General features: G+C 36.7%; 1 protein-coding gene across 1 annotated transcript in view; it reads right to left on the minus strand.

Annotated features, from left to right (window-relative positions):
- The window catches only part of LOC129773031 (uncharacterized), a 41,550-nt gene that overhangs the window by 15,852 nt on the left and 12,535 nt on the right, over window positions 1–13,163 (minus strand). The window lies entirely within an intron of this gene.

The following is a 13,163-nucleotide window of genomic DNA, read 5'->3' on the forward strand; positions in this document are numbered from 1 at the left end:
AACATGGGAGGGGGAAACTTGCATATTTTGCTCCTCTTGTGTATGTGTTGGTGACAGCGGATGCTAGCAAACGCACTAGAAATTTCCAGACGCAAGTGCAGCGCGAATGCAAGGGTAGGCCATTAAGTGGGGGTAACACTGAACGCAACACATTCTATTTTCAAAACCTATTAAAATTATTAATATTAAAGTATTAAAAGAAAGTTCTTGACTAGTGGAACATAGCAGATATTGAAAACCCAATTCCAAGATGGCCGCAGTTCTCAAACAACAAATTAATTTTTAAATGGTTTCGTTCAGCTTGACCTGTTTTTTATGTATGTTTGAATGTTTGTAGGGTTGTCCCAAATTAAAAGAAATTTGACCCCGTTCCTGTTGACTGATTGATCTGAAATTTGGGACATACATTCAATTCTACTGTCATTATAAAACTGCGTATTCCATTATCTTGAAAAATTTAATTTGGCCGTCGTTAAAAAATGGCTGAATGATGTGACTTGGAGAACACGAAACATAATGAACAACATAAATTCAAAAAGGTCGCCGCCACTATGTATTTTTTGCAATCCCCTCAATATCGGTATCAAATGAAATGATTTGACTAATAGAATACAGTACATCATGAAAATATTACGAAGAAAATTAGGTAAGAAATAAACGCTGGATTTCCATTATCCACAGTCAGTTGTTTCATCATATACCCTACGGATGTGATAACTACTAACTGCTACTTGTCTAATTATTTTCTAGCTTTTAGTACATTAAGCCGTTTAACTTAAAAAGTTTTTCTATTTATTTTATTTTCTAGTGTTTAGTAAATTATCTGTATCATTAGTATACTTCTCTACATTAAAACCATTAAAAAAAAAATTTTTAAATTTTTATCTCTCACCTAACTTTCTTCGGAATATTCTGATGATTTATTGTATCCTATTAGTCAAATCATTTCATTTGATGCCAATATTGAGGGGATTGCAAAAAATACATAGTCGACCATTTTGTGGCGATGACCTTTTCGAATTTATGTTGTTCATAGTGTAGTGTATTCTTCAAATCATTCCATTCAGCCATTTTTAAGTGGCGGCCAAATTGATTTTTTCAGGATTATGGAATACGCAGTTTTATAATGACAGAAGAATTAAATGTATGTTTCAAATTCAGATCAATCAGGAACGGGGTCAATTTTCTATTAATGTGGGACAACCCTACAAACATTCAGACATACATAGAAACAAGTCAAGCTGAATGAAACCATTTAAAAAGTAATTAGGTGTTTGGGGTCTGCGGCCATCTTGGGATTGGGTTTTTCATTATCTGGTATGTTTTACTAGTCAAGGCCATTTTGGTTTTGCATTTTTCATAAATAACTGTGTTCTACTAGTCAAGCCCTTTTCGTTTGATACCCATATTAGCTATTCAATATAGAATTATTATACAAATTATTCAAAATTTCCGAAAATCAAAAATAAAATACTCCGGATAATCGAGTCTAAAATTCCGGATAATCGAATTCCAGTTAATCGAGTCCGAGTCTTCTTGTGGGTCCCGTTAAAAATTTTGTTGAAAACATTTTATAAATTTTTTTCAGAGCAAAACGCTGGTGCGAACTTTTTCCCCACAGCTACTGCACCGCTTTGCCCCACAAACAATTTTTGAACTAATCGAATTTTTATAAAAAGCTCTTGAACTTTTTCACAAAAACGAATGCGCGCTATCATCTGCTATAGAATGAGTTATGAATGAGTTAGAATTAGTTATTATAGGTAAGTAAATCGTTATCCCCAAATTGAAAAAAATAGATCAAAACAAGTGCACCCGTGGCCGAGTGGTTAGCGTCTCACATTATCATGCCGGGTGTTTGGGTTCGATTCCCGTTCTGGCCGGGGGATTTTTCGTCAAAGAAATTTTCTTCGACTTGCACCGTGGTCACGCGTATTCTAGAGCTTGCCCCTCGGAATTCATTCAAGGCGTGTTATTTGGCATAAGAAATCTCAACTATGTATTAATAAATGACGCTAGTTAATGCACATGTTGAGACGGCAAAAGTTCCACAGGGAACGTTAACGCCATTCAAGAAGAAGATCAAAACATCGCAAAACTCTTTTTAACTAATAACTTTTTGCACTTTCATGAAATGTATCTTGCTTAAATGTGTGAGCTGCTGGTGTAATAATGTATCATACGAATACACTGTTGTTATGCTCGTTTGCTTCAAAAAGGTCAATGCGCACTTTCGCCCCGTGCGCACCTTTGACCCGCACTACTCTAATAATTTCATTTTGGATAATCATTATGGGCTTGACTAGTAGAACACAGTTGTTCATCTATATATATACAGCCATTCCATGTCAAACCGATATAGTGGTTCTCAGATTTTCGTGGGAAGTGGAAATTTTGTTCTTTGTCGCAAACCATTTATTATTATTAGACCCGTATTTTTTTATTTTATTGTTAGGGTGACCATTTCCATTTTAGTAGGGTAGTCCGAAAAATCAAATTCGTCCACTTTTTTCAAAAAATTACTTTTTTTTTAAATTCATAACTTTTGAACTACTGGAACGATTCAGATGATAGACATATCAAATTAAATTAGCTGGTCTTTTCTGGAAAAAGAGTACAGTTGCAGAAAGTTTAAATCATGTTTTCGTTATTATTCATTGTATTTGTTTTTTATAGTTTTCATGGTCTCGGGACCAAAGGCGCCATTTTTTTATATTTTTTCTGGAAAGCTGAGTATTTTTCACGTAACATATCTTGCAACCTAGTTTTTCGTGGGAATCAACATTTTTAATCAAGTTCGCTTTGAAAAGTCGAAGGTCCCTTTTTTTCCACACATCCATAGGCACTCTAATATACAGCCGTTCCTTGCCAAACCGATATAGTGGTTCTCAGACTTTCGTCAAAAGCGGTAATTTTGTTCTTTATCGCAAAAAATTAGACCCGTATTTTTTTATTTTTTTATGAGGGTGCCCATTTCCTTTTTAGAGTGGTCCAAAAAATCCGTTTTTTCCATTTTCTCCCAAAAATGTCATTTTTCAAAAATTCATAACTTTTGAACCACTGAACCGATTTAGATGATTGATATAACAAATTGAAGTTAATGAGCTTATTATTATTGATTATTCGAACCACCGGTTGACATTGAAAAATCATATCTCAAAAACGAAAAAATAGCATCTTTGATATCGAGATATGTTACGTAAAAAATACGCAGCTTTCAAAAAAAAAAAAGAATATATATATATATATATATATATATATATATATATATATATATATATATATATATATATATATATATATTGGCGCCCTCAAGTCCAAAGCCGTAAAAACAATAAAAGACGACTACAAACAATAAATACGAAAATAAAATCCATTTGTATTGCAAGTTCAATCGAACGATCAATTTCAGGACCCTCCATTGACCACATTCTAAATGACCTTTTTCAATCTGGTCAGATTGCTATGAGTAAAACAAGAGTTTATGAGTGGTACAAGTGTTTCCAAGATGGTCGTGAAGACATTGAAGTTGACGAACGCCCCAGCTCATCACAGAACGATGAAAAAGTGAAGAAAGTGAAATAAGATCGTTGAATCACAATCAGAGAGGTGGCGTGGCAGTAAATGTTGTTGCCAAATTGTTGCATTTTGAGCAACTGCGGAATGTTTATACACTTCGTATTCTGTCGGTATTTGGTAGAGAAGTCCGTGAATGGTTTACATTTGGAGTCTCGTTTCGCAGTTTCATTTTTCTTATGAATTAATTTTTTCGTCATGATATTTATTCTGAGGTCAATGTAATGCGGGTGAAGTACCCTTCTAACCGAGGCAGCACCAAGCTGCCCAGGTAACCCCGCGATTCGAGAAAATTTCTCCCTATTCAGGTGTCCAAATTATCGTGTCTAGTCAGTTCACGTCAACTTCAACAGTTATGTGTTGCGAGTTTTATAACTACCAACTTCTAGTTCTCAAGTTCTCAAGTTCCTGCAATAACGCTTTTGACCGACTCGTTGTTTTATGAATTCAGCCTAATCGATCTTATTATCGGAGCAAGGAACTGTTTCAACGAACTTTAGTAAAGAACCGAAAAGAAAATATATATAAAATATATATCAAACGTAAAGTTTGATAATCATGTCCTTTTTTAGTGTTTGCGGCTGCTGAATGAATTTTCTCTTCAATTTACACGGTCCTAATGAAGACCAATGGAGAATATGAAGCCTTTCTAGGAAGTTTCCTGGAAGATCAGTTATCGATCAGAAAATTTTGACTCATCCATATCCATATTATCCTGAAACTTGATTTAGGACATACAATATTTTGCCGATCAATGGAAATCAAATTCCGCTGCATGAAAAACTTTGAATCTTCTCGGTTCACTTCGTGGAAGCGAAAATAAACTCCCGACTCGCGATGAACAGCGAGATGTTTGTTCAATCACAAGTTTCCCACTCACCAAACACGCTATGAATGGAAATTTAATCAAAGTTTTTTTTTTGTCCGCTCTCTTATTTTACGACACAAAAATTTCCTTCCTGAAAGTAACGTTCACCGCTCTCGCTGTCAGTTCGCACAAAAAAGGTACGATATCTTCGCTCCACTAACGCTGCATTCCCCACCTCATAGCGCACATCCTTCGTTTTCTTACTTTTTATTATCTTTTTATAATTAATTAAATAAACAAGGCACACCAATTCGAAGTGTTTTTTTTCGTCTCCTCATCCTCGATTCCTCCATTGGCTATTCGCTTCTTATTAATTTTGCCTTCATACACTTTTTTATGATTAATAATATGAAATTATTTTCATTTTCAATACACCCACCTCGCCGAACCGATCCATAGTCGTGAAGATCCGGGAAAAACGGAGGGTGAATCTTTTTATCCGTGTTTGCATCCGTGGGAGAGCGCAGAAGGAAATTTTTGCGTTCGAAACAAAAAAAAGCCATCCCTTCCGGATGGAAATATTACGAGGGTGAATAATGAAATTGAAACAGGATACCTCGCACTTTTCGAACTGTATTTGATTAACAGCAGAGTACGCGGTGGAATTGGATCGACCATCATTCAACCGGCTATCCCCGATCCACGGCTGAGCGGATGCAGATACGAACCACGAAGACAACGTGGCAGCTAAACAAAAGACCGATGGGCTTCCAGCGTCACCGTCATCATGCCCCCCCCCTCCCCGCTCCTTACCGAATTTACTCGCCTCAAATGAGTTATAATTGCTCTTTGCAGCTCCTAAGACTTAATGAACAGACGGAAATATTTTTCATCTTTCTTCCCCAAACGTCCTCCTTCCCACCTAAATGATTGAATCCCACAACCAAAGGCAGCCACAGTTCTGAGGAAATATTCATTATCGCTAAATGAGTCCCGAAAGAAAGAATTACTAGAAGTTGTAATAAAGTTCGGGTTCGGTGTTTTAGAGCATAATGATCATCGAATTCAGGGAGCCAAATTCCAGGTATCTCCCGGGACGTGAAGTGAAGTTGTATCTTGTTTCGTTGGGCGCGATGGGTGGGTGGAAAGGTGGGGTCGGGGGAACAAAGCAAAATGCTGTGATTCAATTACAGTTTGATTTAGGCTTTATTTTTAATTTAAGTTTTTCTCGTCGTTCTGCCAGAACACAACTGTGACATCCGTGCAATTCGAGTCAGTGCTCCGAAAAAGGGTTGGCTAATAAAAAGTTGGGCGAGAGGGAGATGGATGATGAACTGTCGTTGCAAGAGGATAGCCAGAACGGCTATCCGCTGGTGTAATGTGATATTCTGACGATTTAATTGGAATAATATGTTATAATGTATACGTAATGTAGTAATATATTTCTTCTCCGTCATTTTAAATGATGCGAACGTCTTAAATGGATTTCGCTTTCTCGAGAGCCTGATCAAATAGTTCAGGAAAAAAAGCGGGGTAGTTCAAAAATAAATACAATTTTCAAGTTTTATTAAGTGAATAAAACCGACAATAAAACCAATCAATCAAACATTCTAAGAGATACTTTCTTTGCTCTGTACAACGAAGGAATATTTATGTGCTGGAAAGACTTTGCGAGGGACATTATGATTGTTGGGAATTTTATCATCAAATCTGTCACATTCCAGATCAAAGTTCAGATTGACAATTATCATATGTCGTGATTTTACCTTTACCCAAATATTAATCATTGTAGAAAAATTCTTTCGACTGATGCGATACTACCAGACACAAAATATTCCTTACATTCTAGAAATGTGTTTTTCTTGTTTGAAAATTTTTGCACACAGCGATTTGCAAGTGATGAGGATTATTTGTCCCATATTTTATCTCAAAAACCATAATTCCTGTAATATTTTCAACAGGAATTTCTGTAATTATATCAACAGGAATGTTTTTTTATTGATGTCATTTTGAATCTCTATCAAATCAAAAATATACTGTTCTGTTTTTTTCTAGACTGGTCTTCTTTTTTTTTATGTACTCCAATGCAGTATTATAAAAAAATCTCAGTTTTAAGATATTTAGCCTTCGGTATTTAATCTGAATCAGCTAGTCCTACGCCAAGTACCAAATCAGAAAACATGTAACGTTAACACGAAATGAAATAGTTATAATTTTCAAAACTATTTTTGCTGCCAAGGGATGTTGATTATTTGCAAGCTAGTAGAATTTCGAATTCCCTAAAAATTGTTTGATATGTTATACATGACAATTTCCTAATCCATAAATGGTTCCAACTAACAGAAATTCAAAATCAAAATATAGGATAAGTTGTTTATTTGGCTGTTTTAGGAATACTAACTGTTTCACGGAGTTATTCCGTTTGATACAGTTCCTAGTATGTATTTATCATGTTAACAATGAACATATGTGATTTTAATCAGTGAATAATACTAGTCAAAGCATAGAAACTTGGTCCGTTCCTTTCCCCGGACAGAACCGCAGCGGATTGTTATCCGTATAATGGCAAAACTAGGCCAAAGTCAATGGGAGATTGCAGAATTCCCGAAATAATTTGTTTCCAATCCATTTTAAGATAGAAAAAACCAGGTATCGACTGGACGCCCCCAAAAAATGAGAGTCAAGAATGATGCTAAAAATCAAACGAGTTTCTAACAAATATCCAAAGAAAATCAGAGACAAGCTGAACTTTGAATCTGTGAGCTCCCGAACAATCCAGAGACGGCTTGTGGGGCATTGACTTGATGGTAAAAGCCCCAGGAAGGTTCCTATGCTCACACAGAAGCCTCTCCTAGCGAGGTTGAAAGGATCAACGTCCAAGGAACATTTAGATTGAGTGTCTCAAAAACAGCAAGAAATGACGAAATGTGCTGTGGTCTGACGATCTCAAGGTCAAATTGGTCGGTTCTGATGGAAAAAGCATGGTACATGTTTGGATTGGCACGACAAAAACGCCCTAACACGGAGGAGGTAACATCACAGTCTGGAGGTGCTTTCCTGGTACGGAGTTGGTGCCCTGTACTGGACCGACAAGATATTGGAGCGGTACCTTAAATATTGGAAGACGTTTTGCTACCGCACGTGGAGTGTAAAATTTCGTTCAGATTGGCAATTCATGCAAAAGAACGACCCCCAAAACACCGCCCGAATTGTGAAGAAATGGTTCGGCTGGCAACGTCATGGAGTGGCCAGCCCTGTCACCGGACTTAAATCCCATCGAGATTCTGTGGTAGATTGTAAAGAAGTCGGTTTATACGAAAAAAAAATCCAAAAATCAAGCAGAAAATATGGGAACGAATCCAAGCAGCCTGGTATGCGATCTCTGTCAGCAATTGTCAAAGGCTAGAATGCTACAATGAAATATTAGTGAGGAATGGTGAAGCAAGCTCTTTCTGGAATGAATTTTAATTGTTTTCGACATGAATTTTGAACTGGTCTTTACTTAGGTAAATGCTCTTTTAGCACTAAGTATATCCAATATAGTATATGAATTGTTATTTGTATTAACTGTGAATATACGGAAGAGACGAATTAGGAATTATGGATGAATTGAAACACTGAGTAGTGATTATATTTTTGTCCAACACTGTATATAAAACAATTTAAAAATATTTTTATTTATTCGATTATGTACAGTGAAATCAAATTATAATCGAGTCCGCCCTATATATAGCATTGATTGCATCCTATGTGACAAGTTCAAAAATTCAGCGCAAATCATAAAAAAGTTTACGAAAGATCTCCCGGTCAGAAAGGAAATTGAAGGGAGGACACTGTAAATAGATTTTTATTCGGCATATTCATATAAAATAGGAGAAGGTGGCCCTGGCTCGACTCTCTGAATTGCAACGGCTAATCATCACATAAAATTTCCATTTTTTTGTGACTTCGGCACTGGAATGAATACTATAACTCTCAAACTATGTTTTATACTGGTCGGCGTAGTTCCAGAGTGCTAGAAAGGGGAAAAGCAGAGGCAAAATCGGAAGTCCATTTTTCCGACACCTTCAAAAATAGGGGTCCTAAATCGACCTTCGATTTTTTGCAGCAAATCTATTCCTAATTGGCCAGAAATGACATACATCCTCAATGCCAAGTGGGTGAGAATAACAGACGAGCGCGAAACGAATATGATCTTGTGTTGACTTCCGGTTTGCTGATAATGGCTCTAAACGACCAACAAAGATGAATACCCCCTACGGTGTTGGGTGAAAGGCCTTAACAGCGGAAGTAGAATGTCGTATTCCGATGTCATTTTGGAAACGAAGATGGTTGCTTCCGGTCATTTTCAAGTTAGAGGAATTGAGTTAGACAAAGAAAGTGTTAGAGCGAGACGAAGAAAGTGCGGTAAAAGAACACATGGACAGACGGAAACGGTTAACGCTCAATCCTCAACATTCAACACTCAACACTCAACTTTGTTCTTTATCGCAAAACATTGAACCCGTATTAGAGTGCCCATTTTCATTTTAGAGTGGTCCAAAAATCATTTTTTTCTACATTTTCCTAAAAATAACTCTTTTCAAAAATTCATAACTTTTGAACCACTGAACCGATCGACATAATCAACATTTCGTAGGGAGTCCCGTATGAAAAATCAATATGACGATTTTCATCGGCATCCAAAACTATACGTTTTGCCTCGTATTCCAAAAAAGTCCCAGAGTGTCGATTTTTGACAAAAAAAAAAATCGAGATGACACTAGATCTTGACGTTTTATGCAGTTTGAAGACATTTGGCATCAATTTTTTTTTTCGAAAACCTCGATTTCCCCCCTTGGGTGATTTTTCGGTTTTCAAAAAACTCAAACTTTGACCGCTGTGCGACACTAGTAAATGAAGTCCGATTGAGCTGATATTTTTCATAGGGTAGTTTTTCGTGGAAATCAACATGTTTAATCAAGTTTGCTTTGAAAATTCGAGATGGCCATTTTCATATATATATATATATATATATATATATATATATATATATATATATATATATATATATATATATATATATATATATATACATTATGGTGGCAATAGAAGTATGGAATAAAATCATCATCCAATTTCAAAAACCGATTATGTACATTTAGTATATTTGGCCTAAAAAAATGACCTGTGAAAAGTTTCGGCTCAATCGGACATGCTCATGCTTAGGAGTGCCTCAAAGCGCTCAAAGTTTTGATTTTTTGATCCTCGAAAATCTTTCAAGGAGGAGTACATTAAATTTGGAGAATCGAACATTTCTATGATGCCAAATGACTTAAAAATGCATAAAACGTCGAGATCTGGTTTTGATTATTTTAATTCCATTCCTTCATTGTCACTCAAGCTAAGTCCCAGAAGGTCAATTTTCGTCCAATTTTTTTTATTTTCAAGATGACGCCAGATTTCCAGACACCGCCGACACCAGAGAAGAGTCGCTTAAAAATCGACTGTTTACTTATTTAGCGTGGAATTGCTCAGAAAAGTTCATCATCTCGAGTGTTTTCATTCCACTATTCGCGATCATAAAAATACCATTTTCCCTTTTCCGTCATGCGAAGAGGCCCAGACGAATCAGCGGTCATCAAGAAGCAACCGAAAATCGGATATACAGGGTGGGCCATTTAAAGTGGAAGCATCTGGCAACCCCATAACTTTTGACAGAGATGTCAGATTAACAAATGTCATACCGCGTTGGAAGCGTCATTTCAGTACAATTTTAACCATGGAACAATACACACCTAAACAACGCGCTGAAATTGTTCAGCTGTACATTCAAAATAACTTCTCAATTGTGGATTTTGGCAAAAAATCATAATGTTTGATGAGGCGCATTTCAACTTGAATGGAGGAGTGAATAAACAAAATTGTCGGTTTTATGCTACTGAAAACCCTCAATTCATCGAAACGCAACCTCTTTACGACCAAAAAGTTACTGTGTGGTGTGACATTTATGCCGATAAAGTCATCGGCCCGTACTTCTTTGAAAACGAAAATGGAGCAACGGTGACCGTGAATGGGGAGCGTTATCGGACAATGATAACCGATTTTTTATTGCCATTTGTTCGTGAAAATGAATTGGACAATTACTGGTTCCAACAGGACGGCGCTACATGCCATACAGCGGCTGCCACGACCAAATTATTGCGCGAAATGTTCCCCGGAAGATTAATATCGAAAAACGGCGATTATGACTGGCCACCGAGATCACCTGATTTGACGCCTCCTGACTTTTTTTATGGGGATATTTAAAATCCAAGGTATACACTGGTAAACCAAGGACCCTGGCTGCGCTGAAAGACAATATCCGACAAGAAATTGCTAACATATCGGCCGAAACATTGGGCAAAGTGATGGAAAATGCCAAAAAAAGGGCACATTTTGCGGTCAAGGCCAGAGGCGGTCATTTACGAGATATCATAATCAAAAAGTAGTTAGAACAAATCTCCTTGGACCAAAATAAATGAATTTCAAAAAAAAAATTTAAAATTCCACTTCTTTACTTTGCTATTGCAAAAACAAATCCTTCCACTTTAAATGGCCCACCCTGTAGCTGACCTGGTAAAAGCCAGGTGTCAACCGAATCTTCATTTCGATTTCCACACACAGAAATTAGATTCAACGGTTCCATCTGTACATTATGAGGTTTCTCGATTTTTCAACTAGCAATAATCTCTTCTTGGATGTTATGATATGTGCACCGGTGTAAAGCCAAGGTTTTTCGGTACATACGTATTAGCGTCACCGGAGCCGAAATTCAATAGATAGCAATTTCATTGTTCGCACGGGCACTCAGTTATTTTTTGCATTGTCGTTTGCAGTGTTCCATGACTTTTAGTGCTACGAAAAAGCGTATTTGGAATTTGCGGTATTCACGTATTAACGCCACCAAAGCGCAATTTTCATTATGAATTAATTTTATCGCAATGGAATTTATTCTAGGGTGAATGTAATGGTGGCGAAGTCTCCATCTAACGAGGATAAGATATCGAGGCAGCCCCAAGAAGCCGAGGTGGCGCAATCCGAGTCGACCGCCGACCCGCCATCGGAAGTGGCGGTCTCTCGCAAGCAAACCAGTGCTCCACCGATTGCCCAGTTTTTTCAAACTTGCGAACACGATATCTCAAGTTTTACTGAACCGATTTATGAAGAATTTATATGAATACAATCAGTATGCTTCTCTCTATCGCATAAACCGATGAAAAATCATAATTTTTTAGTTTCACTATTTTAAAAAAATCGGGAAACGTAAGAAAAAACATCAAAAACGTCATGTTTTTCTTCAAACGGTCACCATTTCGTCAAAAAACATGTTTTCGACTTGTCCAAGGTTCATTAGATCGAATACCCTTATTTGTATGATCAGTAATTATTACAGCAATTCTTCTTCTTTTATCTTTACCAGTATTAGCAGGAGCTATTACTATACTTCTTACAGATCGTAATTTAAAAACTTCATTTTTCGACCCAATTGGAGGAGGTGATCCTAGTGGCATCTTTATCGATTCAGAATCTGTACGCCATGGCACACCTTTTTCGTGAACTCCTCACTTCATCAACTTGTAACTAATCTAATTATGAATCTTTTTTTTTAGTTCAATTTTTGTTCTATTGTCAAAAGATAGATAAACAAATAATGATATAATGAATAGTGATTTTTTTCCATGTATTTATTTTAGGCTCATTAGCATTTTATCTGAAACAGAGCCGAATTTTAATCGTGTACATGCCACATGATTATCATTATCTATGATTAGCACATTATACAGTTGCCATTTGCCAGTATTCCTTCTATACCATTGCATATGGTACATCTACACAGTAGCCATTTAGGCGTAAGAGTTTTCTATCTGTTCTTCCATTATCCAGTTAGACCGGACAGCGGAGACAGTTGATTGATCATTGTTGAGTTATTTATAGAACAGCAGCCCGATGTGTCTTGCAGAGCAGAGCAGTTGTATGGATGAATCGATCTTATTTCGACCGTGGATCGATCTCCATCGCTGGTGATTGTTGCGTGGACGTAGTTATTCTGTAACAACACAAATATGGTCAAATGAGGGCCCTGAGTTTTGAACTCACGACCCATCGTGCCTCTACAATAGAATACCCCCTTAAGAAAGAAAGTTAACTACTCGCTGGCTGGCTGACTAGCTTCCAGCAAAATGAAACATTTTTCGATTGTATCCATACCCTCTTAACCGGTAGAAGGGCTTAAAAACAATTTACTATAGTATATAAACATCGCGCATTTTCTGAGAAAACATTTCAAAGCAATCGATTTTACACATCTGAGGCGCACAATAGACAAGAAAAACAATATTCATTTTCCTCGTTTCTTATTCTTTTAACATAGGTAAAAAGTAACATAAACATTTAGAAATGAACATGCAACAAAGGGCCTGGCCGGGTAAGGGAGTAAAAAGTGCCCCGAACCAAATCACTAGCTGTATGGCAAATGTTGTAAGATGTACTTCCAGTATTTTTTCTTATTTTTGTCTCAGAGCTATTGAGAATGGCGTGAAAAAAACGAAAAGGTGCATTTTTCACCATAGATCCTATGGTGTACAATATAAAGACTCAAATATATGGTACTACTGCCGAAATGTTTTCTTTTAGTACCCTATACAATATGTTCCATACAGCTAGTGATTTGGTTTGGGGGAACTTTTTACTCCCTTACCCAGCCAGACCCTTTGGAAATATAAAAAAATATTTTTTTGTACCGCGCAACAATGCAAAA

Source organism: Toxorhynchites rutilus, chromosome 3 (assembly GCF_029784135.1).
Source record: "Toxorhynchites rutilus septentrionalis strain SRP chromosome 3, ASM2978413v1, whole genome shotgun sequence".
NCBI classification, from domain to species: Eukaryota; Metazoa; Arthropoda; class Insecta; order Diptera; family Culicidae; genus Toxorhynchites; species Toxorhynchites rutilus.